Below are 20450 nucleotides of genomic sequence, written 5' to 3' on the forward strand. Positions count from 1 at the left end.
TAGGAATGCTTCCCCAGGAAGCACAATAATGATTTCATTGAACTGAAAGTTAAGGCTGCTATCCAGTCACTTTGGGCTCCTCATGTCTCTGAGTCAACAGGTAAAGTAGGGTGTTACAGTGTGGGAAGGATAATTGATATTGACTATCAAAGTGAAATGGAACTACTATTCCACAGTGGAGGTAAGGAAGAGTATATCTGCAATACAAGAGATCCCTTAGGGCATCTTTTGTTATTACCATGTTGTGTGATTAAGGTCAATGGCAAACTACAACAACCCAATCCAGGCAGGACTAGTCATGGCCGAGATCTTTCAGGAATGGAGCTTTGGGACACTCTACCAGGTAAGAATCACAACCAGCTGAGATACTTGCTAAAGTCAAGATATACAGAATGGGTGGTTTAAGGAGATAGTTATACATACAGTAACAACAACTTGACCAGTTACAGAAATGAAGACCATAATTGTCATGACTATTTTCTCTTTATTTTGCTATGAATACATTTATGTGTGCATGCATGCGTGTGTGTGTGTGTGTGTGTGTGTGTATAATTTGTTTCCTTTCTTATGCTCTTATTACATAACACAAAGTACATTGATTTCTATTAGTGTATAAGTATTCTTAATTTTATATTATAGTATTTAAGTTATGAGATGTCAAGGTGAAGAGTTAACATCACTCAAGGATTTCACCTGCTCTTTCTTATAGGGAAGGGGTTAGTGGGGTTTCACTTCTGCACAAAATAGTTGTACCATATTAGAATTATGACCTTGTTATCATCTTTATTTGAAAATTCAATATGTTTAAAGAGATGTGTATGGGTGCCAAGGAGTGGATTTATGATGGCTAATTTTATGTGTTGAGTTGACTGGCTTTGGGATACCCAGATTAAACTGTGTCTATGAGGGTGTGTCTAAATGAGATTAATATTTGAATTGGTTGATTCATTCAAGTAGATTTTCCTCCCAGTGTGGGTGGGCATTATTCAATACATTGAGGGCCTTAATAGAACAATGGTTGAGGAAGGAGATATTTGCCCTTTTTCCCCCCTGTATCAGTACTTGAGCTGAAATAGCTCATCTAATTATCTGCAGCCCTGGTCTGGGATTTACATTATTGACCCCCTGGTCCCCAGGTTATCAGACCTTTTGACATGGACTGAATTACATCACCATCTTTCCTGCGTCTTCAGCTTTCAGACCATAGAGGATGGGGTTACTCAGCCTGCATCATCATATGAACCAATTCCATATAAGAAAGAATGAAGGGAAGAAAGAAAAGAAAGAAAATCTCATTTTCTCTGTTCTCTGGAGAACCCTAACTAATATACATGGTATTGTTTCCCATTTTTGTACATTCAAATAATTTGTCTTTAAATCCAAATTGTGTCTGTTGTAGACAGCATTTAGTTGGATTTTTAAAAAGGTTTTTATTAAAATATAGCTAACATACAATATTATATTAGTTTCAGGTGCACACCATAGTTATTCAACATTTATATACCTAAAGCAGTAATCACCATAAGTCCAACAACCATCTGACACCGTAGCACACTATTAAAATATTATTGACTATGCCCCCTATGCTGTACATTACAACCCCATGTCTTATTTGTTTTATACCTGGAAATTAGAACCCCTTATTCCTGTCAACTTTTGCCCCCCTTTTTAATTTTTCAATTAGAGTTGATGTTCAATATTTTTTTCATTTTAATTTTAGGTATTCAGCATAGTGGTTAAACACTTATATTATTTCAGAAGTGATCCCCCTGACTAGTCTAGTTCTCTCCTGACACTATATATAGTTACTACTATATCATTGACTATATTCCCTGGGCTTTACTTTACATCCCCATGACTATTTTGTAACTACCAGATTGTACTTCTTAATTCCTTCACCTTTTCACCCTGCCCAGAACTCCCTCCCACCTATAACCCCAACAAACCCAGTACCCATCTGACACCATACATAGTTATTACAATACTATTGACTATATTATTTATACTATATCCTATGATTACTGTGTAACAACCAATTTGTACTTCTTAATCCCTTCCACTTTTTCACTCCCCGCCAACTCCCCTCCCATCTGGCAACCATCGATATTTATTCTCTGTATCTATGAGTTTCTGTTTTGTTTATTTTATTCTTTAGATTTCACATATAAGCGAAATCACATTGCATCTGTCTTTCTCTGTCTTTCATTCCATTCAGCACAGTACCTTCCAGGTCCATCCAGGTTGCCACAAATGACAAGAACCCATTCTTACTGCCTGTGACAGCCCAGGAACTACCTGGTAGGAGCTATAAAGTGATTTGCAGTTGTTCGCTGCCCGTGCTAACCCTGGAGGTACATGGGAGAGGCCCCAGTGCAAACTGAGGACGTCTGCCACCAGTGCCAGGCCTGGGGTAGCTCCACAAAAAAACAGGATACCCGGAGGCCTGCTGCCACTTGCTGTCTCCCTTAAGGTTTAGGCCCTGCTAAACTCTAGTGTGGTACATGAGTTGGGTTAGGCAGCGATTCAGGGAGTCACTAGAGTGGGAAGAATTGTGGTTAAAAGATCAATGTAGACGCTGGTTGGGTGCCACTGCTGAGCCTGGAGCTTCTTAGCAAGAGTCTCAGAGCACACTGAGGCCAGCTGCCACCCATGTGGGTCCTACAGACTCTGATAATTTTTTAAGAAAGAATGCAATGCAGGTGGGGCTGGCTTTTCTTAGAGAAACTGCCTCTGGTGTTGGGGAATTAGGTGGGGCTGGGTCTCAGTGAGTCAGCAGGTTGGAGCAAGTGGATCTCACCAGGCCAATCAGATTCAGGTTTGGCCTGTGGGGGCGGGCTCAACATATTAAAGACGGTGGCTGCCTGCTGGCTGCTTGGTAAGAGGACCACACACAGGGAAAATGGCAACTGCCCTCCTGCCCTCCAGATCCACAAATTCAGTCTGCTCCTCATATGCCTCTGACGTCCCCTGAGTTACTGCATCTCTGCCAGAACCCAAGGTGAGTGCCTGCCAGCGAGACAGTCAGTGCGTGGGTCATTTAAGGGAATGTCTGGGTTTCCCTCAGCCTCTTGTCCCACCTGGTTGCTTGGCATCCCCACTGTTTTTCACAGCCAGATGTTGTTGCACTCCTCTTTCCAGCACCAGTGCTCTGGGCTGGGGAGGCCAACATGGGGCTGGGGTCTCTTGTTCCTCTGGGGCAAAGCGGGGGGGAGGGGTTCTGTGGCTGAGATTTCCCGCTCTGTTCTCAACCGCCACATGGAGGTTTGAAGCCAGCCTGTTTCACATCTCCAACCCTCCTACCAGTGGCTTCTTTTTTTTTTAGCTGAGCCATCCTGCCACCTGTTGGCAGCTCAGCGGCTGCTCAGCTCAGGCTGGGACTCCAACCGCTGTTGCTCAGAGCTCAAACTCTTGAGCGAGCTCTTAACCAACTGAGCCACTCGGCCGGCCCCAGTGGCTTCTTTAAATCCTTAGTTATAAAACTTCTGGTCATCCAGACTTCAGATGGTTCTTCAGGTTGGTTGTTCTTTAATTTAGTTGTAATTTTAATGTGTTCACGGAAGGAAAAAGGCACAGTGTTTACCTGTTTTCCTACTCCACCATCTTGACTCTCTAGTTGGATGTTTTTTAATGCATTCTGCCTATCATTGCTGTTGGATTGATTTATTTTCAATGTAATTATTGAAAAGTTAGAATTTACATCTGCTGATTTGCTATTGTATGTCTCATGGCTTTTTTGTTTCTCTATTACCACATTACATCATTTTGTGCTAAATAGACATTTTTCTAATGTAATACCATGTTAATTCTCTTGTTATTTTTTCACCATATTATTTTTGATTTATAGTCTCAGTGCTTGGGTTACGATTACCATTTTAATTTATAATAATCTAGCTCATATTAATACCAACTTTATTTCAATAGTATACAAAAAATTTGCTTCTATATAGTTACATTCTCCCCCCTTCCAAACTTGTGCCCTAATTGATATACAAATACATCTTTATACATTACATGCCCATTAGCATAGGTTTATAAATATTACTTTGTGTTATTTTCAAACAAAAATATACTTATATTGATATTTAATTACATATGTAGTTACCATATCTGTTGCTCTTTATTTTCTCATGTTGAGTCAAGTGCCCTTTCATTTCAGCCTCAAGAATGACCTTTATTCTGTCTTATAGGGCAGGTCTGCTAGTGATAAGCTTTCTTAAGTATTTGTCTATCGAGAATTTCTTAATGCCTCCTACTTTTTGAAGAATAATTTTGTGATAGTTTTTTTTTGTTGCTGTTCAGTACTTTAAAAATGTTTTACCATTGCCTTCTCAGTTTCATGATTTGTGTTTTGTTGTGTTTTTTTAATGAAAATTCACCATTGTTTTTATTGAAATTATCTTTTAAGTGATGAATTGCTTCTCTCTTGTAGCTTGCAAGAGTGTCTCTGTCTTTCAGCAGTTTGATTAGGGTGTGTCTAGGTGTGGATATCTTTAAATTTATCCTAATTAATGTTAGTTGAGCTTAGATGTAGAAACTAATATTTTTTCTTCAAATTTGAAAGTTTTCATCCATTATTTTTTGAAATATTATTTCTGCTCTTTTTTTCTCTACTCGTCTATGATCTCCATTATTCATATGTTGTTGGTTTTCTACAAGCCCCAGAAGCTCAGTTCCAAGTCTTGGCTAAGAGGTTGTATTTGCATTTTGGAGCACATCTTCAAACCTCAGGTAGCAGTTGAGAACTCTTTCTTAGTCTACCCTTTCAACTTATGCTGAACCTCAAGGTTGATGAGATGTGGGAGCACAAAGCATGTGCAAAAGCCTGAATATGCACATAGCCATGTGCCTGTGTGTGGTCTATATTCCCAGGAATATATTAGAAGTTTTGAAGTCAGTATAGATATGTTCAATAAGTTTTTCTTTTAGTATATTTTTAGTCTATTGTTTTCCCCAACTGGTACCTACTGCCTCCTCAGCCATGATAGTAAACAACTGCCTCTGTTTGTTGTTGTGACATGCTATCAGGAAAAGAGCTATGTACAATGACAAGCTCTGAGTCAGGTCATGTAAAGACAAGCCTTGTGAGTGGTGTCTTTAGGCAGACCACCACAAAGGTCAAATAATGACAATTCCCTGGAAATGGAGCTTTGAAGGATCTTAAATCCTGTTCTGACTCTTCCAGTAGCAACCAGACTGCTTGTTTTCATGGTGACTGTAAGTTAGTGGTTTTCAAAGCTAAGATGGAGATAAGATGGAGGTAGCATGGGCTAAAACAAAATAGCACAAAATTTACTGTTCTTAGTGTGATTATGCCACTTTTTTCTGAAATGAATGCCCCCTAAATTGTTTCAAGTCTGGTTAATTTCCAGATTTCTGCAAAATCTGATTCTTGCCAGTGTTCTCAATGATTTTAAGGGAGAGAAGATTTTTAGAGGTCTTTATCAGGGCATTCCTTCTGATGTTTCTGGTCTAAGATTTCTAACACTGAAATTATATATATATATATATATATATATATATATATCATGCAAATGAATTAATTCATAAAGAATGAGGAACTGGAATTAGAGAAAAGCAATGGAAACTATAGACACAATGATTAAATAGCAAAGCATACATAAATGAATAGGATTTCTATGAGCACATGTAATAGTAGAATTGGCTAAGGTATAGTTTAACCAACTTTTTAAATATAATATTATATAAATGTTGATAACAGTTCCCTCTTCCTGTTTGTGGCTGTGAGATATTGGGTTGTCAGAAAAGTCGTGATGTATTTTTTCTATGTTTTTTGTTGCAAAAATGCGTCATGACTTTTCTGACAACCCAATATTACATAGCAATGGCCTTAGAATTACATTTTATATTATGGCATAATGCTGTGTTTTCTATTTTATTAAAAAAGTGAAAGGAGAGATAAAAAGTCATTTAAAACTAAAATATAAGCCTTTGCAAGTTATCTAAAAAACTGAGGTACAGGTTTGAAGATATGAGTAAAGTTTAGGTAAAAGTTGCCTGTTTAAGTGTTCATAGGGATATATTTGATATGAATATGTAAAGTTTGTAGTAAAAAATATTTGCATCATAGACTATTTCTGAGTAAAGTATTAGCATATAATACTGATAAGAATATTAAGGAAGAACTTTAATTCCTATAACAAAGAAGATAAATACCCATAGTAATATAATTCATTAAAATACAGACTCAATAATATAAAGTATTCTAATTTTCATAGTTTGATATAAATTAAAGATTTTATGTAATGTACCTTAATTTCTTTTTAAATTATTTTGGAAAAATAATTTGAATTCTTTGGAAGATTTGTGAATGTACATATTCCCTCTCTCTACTGTCTAAAATACTAAATATATTTAGTATGTAATTTGAATACAGTGATATTAAACCTAGTAATTATATAAGGGATATGTACTTGCAAAATGTGTCTTGTTGAATCTGATATTACTCTATTCAGTATTTGCTCTCCATTTAACATTTTTTTGGTAATAACACAGGAAAACATCTCTCAGATAGCCTATTGGCTCTTCTAAGATTTTACAAAGCAAATAGCCCCATAAACAACTCTGTAGAGATGTATGACACAAACTTACTGACTAATAAGGAAGTAGGCAACTAGCATGTTTGAACACCTATTAGATGAGAAACTGCATTTTTCCTGTTTTCCAATATTAAAATCATCAACGAGCTTTATCCTATGTTCTATATATTCTCATATCTAAATTCTACTCTTTTCACTCATTTTCTTTAACCTCTGTCTATAATCAAACAGATATGCCCTCTAACTACTTTAGCCAGTACGGTCAATCTGGTACATTTCCTCAGCTAATGAACACAGACTACGAAGAACATAGTTATTTAAAACAAGTATAATATCTGCTTTGGTGATTACATTTTCTTCTCCTTTTCTACTTCTTCATGAAACTGATTTCTCTGACTCCTTGCTCTTTCTCTCTCTCACTTTCTCTTTCTTCTGTCATACTTTCCTTCCTTCCTTCCTTCCTTCCTTCCTTCCGTCCTTCCCTCCCTCCTTCTCTCCCTCCCTCCTTCCTCTTCCCCTTCTCCCTCCCTCTCTCCCCTCCCCATCCCCTTCCCCTTCTCCTTCCTTCCTTCCTTCCTTCTATCCATGTTGTGTGTGTGTATGTGTGTGTGTGTGTGTGTTTGCATTCTCTCCAATTTTCACTTTCCTGTTTTCTTAGAGGACCAAACAGAATATCTGAGAGATGTTTGTTTTTCCTGCATTTATATCACAAAATGCTAAAATAGAGAGCAAACCAAGAAGGCCACCAGAACTTTGGAAGCGGGTCTTTAGAGAATTTCTCTTCTGGAACACTAGAAATGAGTTAACGGAAGCAAATTACTTTCTTCCTCTTCTCTTTTCACTTTAATCTTAGTCAACCTTAAATACACACAAAGCTTAAGTTTAAAAGCCCAGCATTTCTGCTCAATTAGTATTTTTGTGAGAGAGCTTTGGCAGTTGTCTCAAAGTCCCTTTATGATGATCTTAGCATTATCTAAAAATCCAAGAGATTCTGAGGTTGTGGTTTTTCAGGAAGTAATGAAAAGTGTCTTTGTGCTGATTGGAATGTGTGCACAGACAAAAGAGAGGGTTAAGCACTTTGGGGCAAAGCAAAGAATGAGATCACCTGAACTCTGCTTCTTTCGAGAGGCCACAGGAGCAGTTGTCCTCAACAGAGCTCACAAAATAGATTGCAGACTAAGAACATAGCTTTAAACATTATTGCAAAGGTCCATCTAAATCCCATAGTGAACTGTGTGTCTGAGCCACTTCTTTAGCTCGGCAGATGCTGCTAATCTTTTAGTGAGAAATAAAACATATTTTAATTACATTTAGATAACATCCATGTTTAAAATACATCACTAGTTATGATCAACATTCACAACTGATTAACTTGCCATTATTGTTTTATATTTTAAAATTATGAGTCATTTTATTTTCAACATTCTTCAAAATTTGGAGAAGGCAGTCAAAACATTTACCCAACCTAATGAAACTAATCTAGATATTTTGTTATACTTTCTTTCAAAATTATATTTTTATATTCAACTTTTTCTTTATTATATTTATTTATAATACAGAATAATACCTCCTTATTATATAATAAATGAATTAATGCAAGGCACAGTGTATAAAGAAAAAATAAATATCTTCTCCCTACCTCCCCTGTGCTTCTCTAGTCTGAGTAATCAAGATAAAAAGCATCTTTTATATTCTTCATTACTCTTCTTTATATATATATATATTTATTGTTTGTTTTTCCTGATATAGAATCATGTTGTACACATCACTTTGCAAGTTTTTTTATTTAATGTAACAAACAATTCTACAAGTCAGTACACATAATTCTAAGTACCTTATATTATTGGGTTGTCTGAAAAGTCATGATGTATTTTTTCTATGTTTTTTGTTGCAAAAATGCATCATGACTTTTCCAACAACCCAATATAATTGTTTTTAATATACGTGTATATATAGACATATATTTAAATAAACAAGGAAGGGATACATCATACTTCTTTGTTTTTGAAGGAATTGTTTGTTTGTTTTTAATTTTGTTTTTCACTTTTATCTCTTCTGCACTTCTGCCATTATTGCCTACCTTCCAGATACATAGAAGCAAAATGGTGACAGCCCTTGAATGTGGTAATATCACAATAATGCATGGTTGATTGGAATGGATAGTAGGTATTAGGTAAGACATTAAACTATGAGGTGGCTATGACACTTGGATAATATACTGGTATAACATGCTCAAGTATAAAGTGGCTGTGGTGTCAGGGATGCAGACTATGTATGGGCTCTCTCTCCCAGCAAGTGTTAGCTAGTTACTATCACTGTCAGTAGTAGAAAGAGATGGTGAGCTCTAGATATGCCAACATCCCTCAATGAAAGCCATAAAATCACTATTTGGCATGTTGTTCATATTTAACCTATTTCCACCTATAGGAATAGGCAACAATTTGTTCTGATCAGGATTGACACCTGCATACAAAGTATTAGGGTTTTCCTCCGTTACCACAGAATCTCTGACAGAATCACAATTCAAAGACTTCAATATTGTCTGTCTCATTTCCCAGAAACAGCCATCCTAATAAAATAGTGGAGTTGCCTGTTAAGCTCAGCTAAATGGTCAGCTTGGTGACAAGACTCTGTTATGTGGGGTAACTTTGTTTCAGGCAGTGGTATATGCACTGAAACAAGGCCTTATATATTTTGTTGTATCCCATCAAAATCTAAGTTTGCTTTCAAGCAATGAGGCATGGAGAAGTATGTATAGAACTCAGGGATGCACTGGGGCATCTGTTAGTGATTTTGTTCCCAGTGACCATAATAAATGAGCAATGGAAGCAAACATCACCTGAGAAAGGCGAAGTAACAGAAAATTCAAGCCTTGGTGGATAAAATCTGAATTGTATTATTTAATCAGGCAAGAAAGCAGCCTAAAGACTGGCCAAAGGTGAACAAAATCTAGAATGGGTCAGAGAAAGAAGATCCTGAATGCATATTATGACCTCAACACAGGCTATAATAGCAAAAACCGTAGTCTGTTCCACAAACTATGTTTCCTTAAATTTTTTTAAGATGTTGCAGTTGGCTACCATTTTGAAAGGGGAAAGTAGTGGATTAGACTTCATACAGTTCATAAAGACACTGAACCAGATGCCTTTTATGTATCACATCAGATCATCTCAACCTCATTGACCTCTTATTCAAGTTACATCTGTGAATGACAATTTGATTTTTATAGGGCTTCAGCTAGCCAACTTCATATAGATGCTACCTATCAGCATCTTACCTCAGGCTTGTACCATATGATTTTCACTTCCCAACATAGGCTTCTCTGTTGACTGTATAGTAGGGCATATTATGAAAGCTCACTTGTTGCTCACACATGTGCAGCTATTAACTAGAGGGAAAATCACACCCTGTAGAGTAAACCTTTGACTTAACAGGGACAGCATTCCCCCAGAGGGATGTTCTGAGATTCGTTTCATATGCCTTCTCAAATCGTACTGTATGGTCAAGTCACCATTTGTCTATAGCAATAACCAAGTTTAATAAAAATATCTTTGTATTGATTTTTTCTCCTTCCATGCTTCAGTCCCCTATTATTCCCTCCTAATCCCTAGATCAAATACCCAATAAATACCCAACAGATTTGCTAACTCATTGGGAACGCAGGCTATGATATCCCAGAGGGAAGGCAGAAAGAGAGAAAAAAATGGTTGGATTGTGGATGTATTTTTAATGTAGGGAGATGAAGACTTAAATTTGTTTTATCAATATATTGGGTTGTCAGAGAAGTCATGACACATTTTTGCGATGAAAAACAGAAAAAAAACATGTCATGACTTTTCCAACATAATATTTTTGGTAAAGTGATGGTGGTGAAAGACCATATTCAGGTGGGTTTATGAGAAAATAAGACAAACAGAATTGGGGAAAGTAAATACTGATGATACTTTAGTGAAATTTTGTTGTAATGTGCCCTGTTAGTTTTGTTCCATTATGCCACTCTTCTATCTGAATGTCAACAGACTTGTATTATAGAAGCCTGAGCTAAGACAGGAATATATTTCTGGAATCTTTGGGTTCTTCTGACTAATGAACTTGTCTGGTAAAGGTAATTTGTTAAAATGTAAATACCCAACAGAAATGTAGCAAAGAAAAAAAAAATTTTCTTGCACATAATTCCAATCTGAATAATCTGGTATAGTATGGGAGATGAATAATTATTTACTGTGACATGGAAAGTCCTACAGAAGTGCCTTGATAATATTCCTTGTCTTATGTCTTCACCATATTCACTCAGATGCCTTTCGTTATGGCTTTATCAAACTACGTGGACTCTTCAAAATCATGCTGAATCTTCCTTTCTTTGACCTTGTGATTACTTTTGTGGGCTAAAAGCCCACAGTATCCTACATCATTTAGAAAACATGCTTATTAGTTTTGCACTTCATAGTAAGTCTCTTGGGTTTTGAAGGTATATAAACACATCTGTTAATGGTGATCATTTTGTTTCCAAATTTCCAGTAAGTTCACCTCTTATTTCTATTTCAATTCTTCATTCATTGAGAGAAAACACTGAGGACAATTTTAAATAGTAATTACCTTGATTTTTTTTCATAAGGAATATATCTAGAAAATCATATTATATTTTTTTCATTATGTATGAAGAAGAAAAAAGAGGAGAGGGAGAAGGAAGAGGAGGAGGACACTATCAATAGCAACATCAACTCCAATTTGAATTATACCATAATTTCAGGTAATACAGTTTCATTATTTCAAGTGTTCGAATAAATGTTAAGGCTAACACTGAATTGTGTAGAAGACATATTACAAGGGTTCTTTTACTGAGTGATAAATTACCACCGTTTTATTTTATTGTAAATATTTTATCTCTTGATTTTGAATAGCATATTCCTTCATGCATTTTAAACACTCTCAATTTTGCATCTGACCTGCTTCAAGTCAGACTTTAATCTATACATTGCCAAAATTATCACCAAACATCAATTATTGTTCTTTGAATCAGTTAGTATGTGGTAGCTCTGAAAATATCTAAATTTTTGGGAAAAGTCTGTACTAAGATAAAATAGTTTAATAATAACATGCTAAATCCCCATGAAACTCAGATCATATATTACTTATGTCTTGATTTTTTTACATGCTATGTATTATGACCGTTAGATGGATTACATAGAATTATACTGGATGGAGAATCAACATGATGTGTTAAAATTTCAGGATTTCTGGTGAATTTCCTTTGTTATCATCATGATTTTACATGATTGATCTTATCATGTATTTAATATCAAGAATATAATCTTACATACCTTTTGGTATCATATATTAGATATGAAGAGTGTGACCATCTGTGTCATATTTCTTAATTTCTCTCTGCCTCCAGCCCAATTTTGTAAAAGAAGATAAAAATAATACACATTTCAGATGTTGGGCAGTGGTGTACTAAGTGGGGGTATGATATGGACTAAATGCTTGTCTCCTCTCAAATTCATATATTAAAGCCCTATACCCCAATGTGATAGTTTTAGGAGGTAGAGCCTTAGAGACGTAATCAGGTTTAGATGAAGTCATGAGGGTAGAGCCTCCATGATGGTGTTAATAACTGTAAGGAGAGGAGAAGACACCATGGTTTCTTCTCTCTGTCACATGAGAACATAGTGAAAAGGTGGCTGTCTGAAAGCCAGGAAGAAGACCCTCACCAAGGACACAACCATACTGGCACCCTAATCTTGGACTTCCCAGTTCTAGAACTGTGAGAAGTAAATTCTTATTTAAGTTTCCCAGTATGTAGATTTATTATGTCAGCCTGAGCTAAGACTGAATGGTAGAAATAGACCACTCTGAGTGCAGGCAATAAGGGGGTGTATTGTGGTCTTTAAAAGAGACATAACTGATAACGTTAGTCTGATTTTTTATTTTTTTATTTTTCACCATGTCCTAGAAGTTCTACAAAGTGTCAATGAGAATACTTTAAAAAAATTACTCATTTCTGACTGAGTGAACAACCATTGTCCATAACCCTTCCCCACCCAACCTTTCATACTCACTGTTTTGAAAGATTTAATTACATATTTATGAAACACTTAGCATACTGCTTGGTGTTTGATATATAATATTAAAAATATAATTGTGGCTATATTATGTTTACCATAAAATATTTATATAGAAAGAGAAGTATAAAAACCCACAGGTCTGTTACACAAGTGTTAAGAAATGCAATGATTTTCTGATTGGGGATGATGACTAAGTTATTTTTGTACACATTCTTGGCAAGGGACTAGATTCATGAATGTCACCAAAAAGTAGAGGATCAGAAACACGTAAGTCACTAAGTTGCAGCTATGACTGCTGATCGCCCTTAGCTGTCCTAAGATGCCATCTCAGACCTGACACTGCTTTTATATATCATCCTGAGACAAGTAATTACAGAAACCCAGTTAGGGTCAGGGGTATAAAATTGTAGTGTTTCAATACAACCACTGCTTGTTATATTGCTGGAATCACAAACTAGCAGGGCCATGGGGCCAGTAAATATAGGAAGGAAACAGCAGTATCATTTTTGCCAGATTTTTTTTTGAACATTGCAAGACAATCAAACAGCTTTTGCACTAATAATCTGAGTATCATGGATGCTTTATTTTAATGACCCACGAAGGTAGAATGGATTAATGAAAATGATGATCATCTTAGCATAGAGTATGGTGGGAAGCATCTTATTGATGCTTCCGCTGAGTTCTGCAACTGTATGAGTTGAATATATACTAAGACTCCAAAGGGAGACAGCCACCAGAATCTTGGACTTGATTAAAAGATAACCAGTCCTTAGAAACAATCAGATTTGTATATAAGACTTTGCATAAGGACTAGTAATGGGTCCAGGGCAGAGAAAAAATAGAACTTTCAAAAAAACCTTTTTATTTTTTTTGTGGCTATTCCATAATCTTCCCACTGGTGTGACTCTATTGCTTCCTCCTGATTCTGGATCATTTCTTTACAGAACTAAGTACATTACCAATTTTAGACTACATAAATTTAGAATGCATAAACCAAGGTTACTCTGAAACAAATGTAAAAACAGAAAAAAAACACGTTGGAATTGGTTCGTGTGAGAATAAAAAGAAAGTAAAAAATTTTTATGTTCTCTACCTTAAAATAAGGCTAGAGGAAATTCAGTCCTCATTAACCAGAGAGTTCCAAATACACTTCTGGCTAAGCAAAACTAAGACAGAAAAAAAAAAAAGAAAAGAAAAGAAAAGAAAAGAAATAACAAGCTCTTATTTATACTGCCTAGCCATAAGTTCTATAAAAGCCATAAAAACACACATTATATAAAACGGATACATTATCCCAGGCTCAGACTTCTGAGTAAGACAGGAAAAATCAACAAAAACTTGATGGCACAGGAATAGAATGCAAATGATTTTCTTAGGTATAAGGAATATTCAATTCTATGTTTACAATTACATGGACTGCTCCATGCTCTTCACATGTATACAGACACTAATTAGTCTAGAATTTCTTGTCTTTATTCTTTTTTGTGATAGTCTAACCTAAGGTTAGAGTATTGAGTATTGGTCTCACGATATTTTTTCCATTACTGGAAGTTTAGAGGGTAAATGCTGATATAATTGTATATGTTTAGTGTTCACTTTATTTATTAAGGTGAAAGGAACTCAACAAATATACAGGCCTATAATATTTTCTATGTCTTTAACTTTCTATCAATCCTCTCAGAAACTTTCTGCTTCTTTATGAAAAATTGAGCAAATGTGTGAAGAATGTGTGTTGTATATTTTACTTCTTTACCTGTACATTATGCTGCTGAATAATTTAAAGGTAAAATCAGGATATATAACCACCAATGATAAAATACTGTTGAATTGTGCTTAGTTTTGCTTTGAATAAAGAAAGGAATTATGGTCAAAAAAGGGAAAAAAATTCAACAATGATAAATGAAAACAAATAAAGTAGATTAAAACACCTGACTATGCAGTTTAGTGTTTTCCTGTTTAGCAATACTTGATATGACTTGATATAATACTTGATATTACCAGAGATTTACATAATTCATGTATTTTTCCTTCTTAAATCAACCAACAAATATGCTTTAAATATTATTCATAAAAGAAATTGTGTTAAATTGTAGATTATGGTCTCTCATTTATTCTACTTTAGTTAATCCTCAATTTTCTCAACTATAAAGAGAGGTTATGTTTTCTAGATTCCTTGTTTCATAGGTTTTTCCTAGAATCAAAGTATATCTCCCATGTTTAATCATAGACCAATTCTATTGCTTTTACTTCCATAATGTTGGGAATCTTACCTACATTTTTCAATAAATACTATTATAACTTATTTCCCTTTCTCCAGTAAGTCCTCATTTTAATTGCAGGATCCGTTTCTGACACAGTAATGTTATTAAAACAAAAATTTGATAACATACTGTTAGTCATTTTTTAATGTGAATAGTAAAGTTGACTAGTTAATTTAATTTTATCATTTATGAAAATGACTACAGTTCATGCCACCCTTTTAGAAGCCCATAATTCTTATAAGTAGAGATATTAATAGTTAAAACATCCTTGGATAGAAAAAATTCCAAACTTCTCCTTACATAGTCTAGGTGTTGATAACCAATATTCCTCATAAATTTGGATTTACTGACTAAGCAAAATCAGTAGCTAATTTTGATTAATAACTGGTTAATATGAGGTTTTATATTTGTCTTTCAAAGATGAATGCAATACATTTCTCCTTTTGATGTTCATTGACATTTTGCAAATTAAATGAAGCCTTAACTATGACTCTTTAGCACAAAAGTGGACAGAATCCTGTGTGATTACTTTATTTACTTCTATCAGAGCACTCAAATCATGTTCCCACAACTGTTCATTTGACAAAAGGTGATTATTGTTATTATATTTAAGATCCATAGCTCTTTAAACTTGTTTCATGGGATGATGAATAAGCACACATAGATGAAACTTCCATCAGAGATTTAAAATTGATAAAGAATTGAATTTATTATGATGATACACTTTCATTAAAATTGTTCAAACACTATATTAACCCACCTAGAGTTGTACTTTTTGCAGTGCAGATCATTCTATGATTCTAACACCTACCAATATAATAATAGTAATAATAATAATAATAATAATAATAATATAGTAATAACAATGACAACAGAATTGTCATAATAACTCAGTGCTTACTAAGTATCTAGGTAACCTTTGAGTGATATACATTCATTAACTAATTTAAACCTTACCAAAACCTTATAAATTGGGTACTGTTATTAGCCCCCGTAGCAGATGTGGGGTACAACAAGCACTTCATTAAGTAATATTTCCCAAGATCGCAGAGCTAGTAAATGGTGGAACTATGTTTTGAAATCAGACAATCTAACTACAGAACCCATGATCTTAACCAGCATGGTATTCCTTCTTTTAACTCAACTTTTAAGAGCATACTGTACAGAAGGATCTGGGCAAGATTTTGAGAATCCTACTACATGCTTCCTTAGTTTAGAAAACTGAAATCTAGTTGTCAAAAGGCCAGAACAACAAAGGAACAAGACAAATAACTAAAGAAACAAAAACTCATAGACACAGGCAGTAATTTAGTGGTTATCAGAGGGTGAGGGTAAAAGGGGAGTAGTAGAAGAGGGTAAAGAAAGTCAAATATATGGTGATGGAAGGAGAACTGACTCTGGGTGATGAACACACAATGTGATATATAGATGATGTATTACAGAATTGTACACCTGAAACCTATGTAACTTTACTAACCATTGTCACCCCAATAAATTTAATAATTAAAACAAAAAAAAAGTCAAAACACCTGGTCACATAAAGGATACTAAAATATAAACAATAGCTCTTCAAGAGTTTTACACACTTTCACAAACATATGGCTTTATTTATGCTATAAAAATCTGTATACACTATATATTTTAAATTCTTCTATGCTCCTTTTAAGAATCCTTCATATGTAATGACCAGTTTACATAAAATCTTTTCTATTCCTCCACTACTAGAATTCACTCCTTTTTTTGTGATCCCATAGGACCTGGTATTTATACTCCTATTTAGAACATTGGGCCTACTATGTGCCAAATACTATGATTAAAAAGTCCCTACAAATGAGAACTGGAAGTAACAAAAGCAGCAGCAAGTAGCAGCAACACAAGTAGTAATAACACTATTAGAGAAGTCTATGCAAAAACTTATCTGTTGATTGGGCAGTTAATTGTGGCAAAATAAACACATGTTTTAGCCTCCATTTCTTTTAAAAGCCTTGCTAAAACAAGAGAAACATATTTCCAAAGCGGGAGTGGTGGTGATGAATAAATCCACAAAATTAAAAATGAACAAAAAAAGGAGAAATAATAATTTTTGAAACTGATTTAGATAAATGAATGGTGACTGTCTTAGAAGACTCCAAAAAGAAAATCCTATGGTCCATTTGGGGAAAGCCAAAAAGTCTATACACTGCCAAAGTTTCACTAGCTGACCTTTGAATTTCCCTTCTCTTCTAATATTCAATTTATTTGTATCTATTTTTGAAATCCTGACTATTCTAACCACTTCAGGCTAATTTTCTGACTCTAAACTTAAATGACAAATTTTTGAGAACTAAAGTTTGTTACACACTAAAAGGCACTAGTGGGAACTTTAAACTATTCAAACTTGTGAATTTTCAATCTCTTTTTAAAAAGTATTTTTGTTACATTAGATATTCTATTGATTTTTTAGGTAGGTCATTAATATATTTCAAAAATTTTTAATGCAGTCATATTATGTTGTTATTAGGTATAAATACCTAATAACACCTAATAACAACAATAGCAACAATAATAATAACAATTACAACAATATAGTTAAGTCAGTAACACCTATTAGCAAAGTTCTGAAATACATAAAGCAAAAAATTAGTAGAAATAAAGGAAAAAAATCTAGTTAAAGACTTTAACATCCATCTCTAAGTAATTGATAAAACAAGTAAATGAATAATCAATAGGAATATAGAATTGAACAACAGCATCAATTAAGTTGACCTTTGGATGTTTGTACAATGAAGAAACCAGTAAGAGCAGAGTATTATATTTTTCTCACATGTGAATAACACTGACTAATATTGACCATATGATGGGCCACAAAACAATATTAAATATATTTCAAGAGGTCAATGTCATACAAAGCATGTTCACTGACCACATGGTATTTAATTAGAAATAAATAATGATAAGATACTTAGAATTTAAAAAATTACTTAGTAAGCCGACGGTCAAAATGAGAACCACAAAGAATACTGGAATATAATTAACTGATATTAATATTGAAGGCATAACCTATCAAAATTCATGGGAAGCAACCAAAACAGTCCTTAGAGGTAAACTTTCTATATCCTGGTCTTCCAACATCTTTGATAACTCCTTGTTCTCTGCTGGCACCTTTTTCTGCTCTATGTGTTTTAAACCTCTATCCTAATTTCTTTTCTTTTTCTACTGTTCAATTTCCAGGGGATCCTATACATCTTGAATTACTAACGACTATCATTATTTTTCAGTTACAAAACACTTCTTGATTTCTCTACCCAACAGGCTTTTATGTACCTTAATTATGATGGTTCATGGGGGGGTTTTAATGCTAAATTACATTATTTCATTATTTCCACATTACACATAAAATACTAAGGCTTAGCTGGTTTGGACAAGTTGCCTAATTTTACAAGGCTAAACTAAGAGTGCAGTGGGATATGATTTCAGATTTTTCTGACTCCAAGGCTTGAACGAGGTTGGACAATTAAGTTCGTGAACTTTTCATCGTGCACTTAAAATGATGAATCCCTGTAATATAACAACTCAAAATACATAAATGTAATATTAAAAAATATCTAGTCAGAGAGAGTATCAAAAGAAATGATGAAATGACCAATGTGCCATTTTCTAAAAATGCAATAATAATCCAACATTTAGGTAGCTGTTTATATAATTCTTTATATTAAGAGTTCAAAAGGGAGAAAAACATTAACTCCTCTTAACATATCCTAAGAATGTTATTAGGAATGTTTAAAATGCATTGCTAATGGATACAAAAATGTTCCTATTTATAATGCTATGAGTAGTCAAATTTAAGTTCAAGATAACAGCCATTTTTGTATTCCCATATATTGTTTAATATATAACCAATGCATCAAAAGAAAAAAAATGATTCCCTATACTATTGGAAAGAACAGCATTACCATTATTTACAGATAGTACAATTCTTATCATGGCAGATCAAAATATATCAATTGAATAATTATTAGCTTGATTAAGAGTTCAGTAAGATGACTGGTAGGAAAATAAATATTCAAACATCAAGAGATTCTTAACAAAGCAATAACTATACAGAAATATAATGAAAAATCTCTTTCACACTGAAAAATAATGAACATTCAAAATAAATTTAATAATCATGTATTGATCCTAGAGAAAGAAAACCATGAAATTTTAATGAGGAAAAACAAATGCCACTTTTTGTAGTCTTATATGTACAGTTACTCAATGGCACAATAGATTAGGAAAGAGGGGATAGAACCTCAGTTTGTGGGCTTGAGAAAGGGCAGTCATAGACTTCATGGTATAACTATGTTTATTAATATGCATATAATTTATACACATGTGTCTATATACTCACATATACAAACATGTATATGCATAGCTACATATGCATACAATGTGTTTTTTTGGTTAACAAATATTATAACTCAATATTAGCTTTGAGTAACAAAATAGACACTGCTGAAATTAGAAATAGTGATTTCAAAGAACAGCATAAGGAATTTACTGAGAACACAAAGAAAACAAAATTAAAACCAATATGAGGGTTTCTTTGGAAGTTCTTATAAATGATCTTTTAAAAATAGCATGTAATATCTTGTCACTGCTTTGCTTATAACCCTCAGTGATATCCAATTTTACTAAGAGTAGCAGCAAACCACCTTATTAGGTCCTCCAACACTCTCCTTAATCTGTTCTTCAATTTACCTCTCCAACCTCAATTTTTTACTACACCCCTTACTCACCCTGCCCCAGCCACATGCGCCTCCTTACTTTTCTTCACATATGCCAAGCGCTGTTCTTTGCATTTGCTCTTCTCCCTGTCTGAAATGCTCTTCTCTCTGCCTGGACATTCCTTCTGTCAGATAGCCACATATCTTACTTTCTCATCTCTGGTTAGTCATCTTCCAGATAGGCCTGCTCTGACCACCCTATTTAAAAGTGCAACCTGAGCCAGTTCAAAGACCCTAAAGGGGAAGTATAGCTGGCACCTTCTAAGAATAGCAGGGAAATAGTGTGGCTGCAGAGATAAGAAAATGTCTAACATATTAACAGTTATTATTTCTTGATAGAAATTTGGATATATATGAGCTGTGTCATTATGTTTTCCTGTGTTTTTGCAATTCCACAATAAGAATGTATTTCCTTAATATTTGAAAAGAATGAAACTACAATAAATAAAAGTTAAATTGATAATAAAACTAGGTGACTCCAGAAATCAAGAAACAAATATATGAATAACCTATACACAAGTGATGTAGGCAGCCTCCCTCTTCTCACTGTGAATAAGTGTTTCTAATGGTGAAACGTCACTAAGCCTCCCTATAAAATTAGTGGCCTATCTGCTTCTGCAACTGTTTTTCAGGCTTTAGGCAGCACTTGCTCTATAAGCCTCCTCGGTCCTACCTTCGTGCACTCTGGGACAGGAGAACTGTGTAGATCACTCTAGGGATCTATGCACCAGCGATACATTTCTGTTCATTAGCAAATGTGTTTTAGTTTGAAATATCTGGCTGCCACTAATTTATATTTCATTATAGTTCTATAGTTTGTAA

At 34.4% G+C, this 20450-nt stretch overlaps 1 pseudogene; it reads left to right on the plus strand.

Moving 5' to 3' along the window:
• Nucleotides 1–298: 298 nt before the first annotated feature.
• The window catches only part of LOC109379849 (transmembrane protein 258 pseudogene), a 70441-nt pseudogene continuing 50289 nt past the window's right edge, over nucleotides 299–20450 (plus strand).

Source organism: Hipposideros armiger, unplaced genomic scaffold, assembly GCF_001890085.2.
Source record: "Hipposideros armiger isolate ML-2016 unplaced genomic scaffold, ASM189008v1 scaffold_30, whole genome shotgun sequence".
In the NCBI taxonomy this organism is placed as follows: domain Eukaryota; kingdom Metazoa; phylum Chordata; class Mammalia; order Chiroptera; family Hipposideridae; genus Hipposideros; species Hipposideros armiger.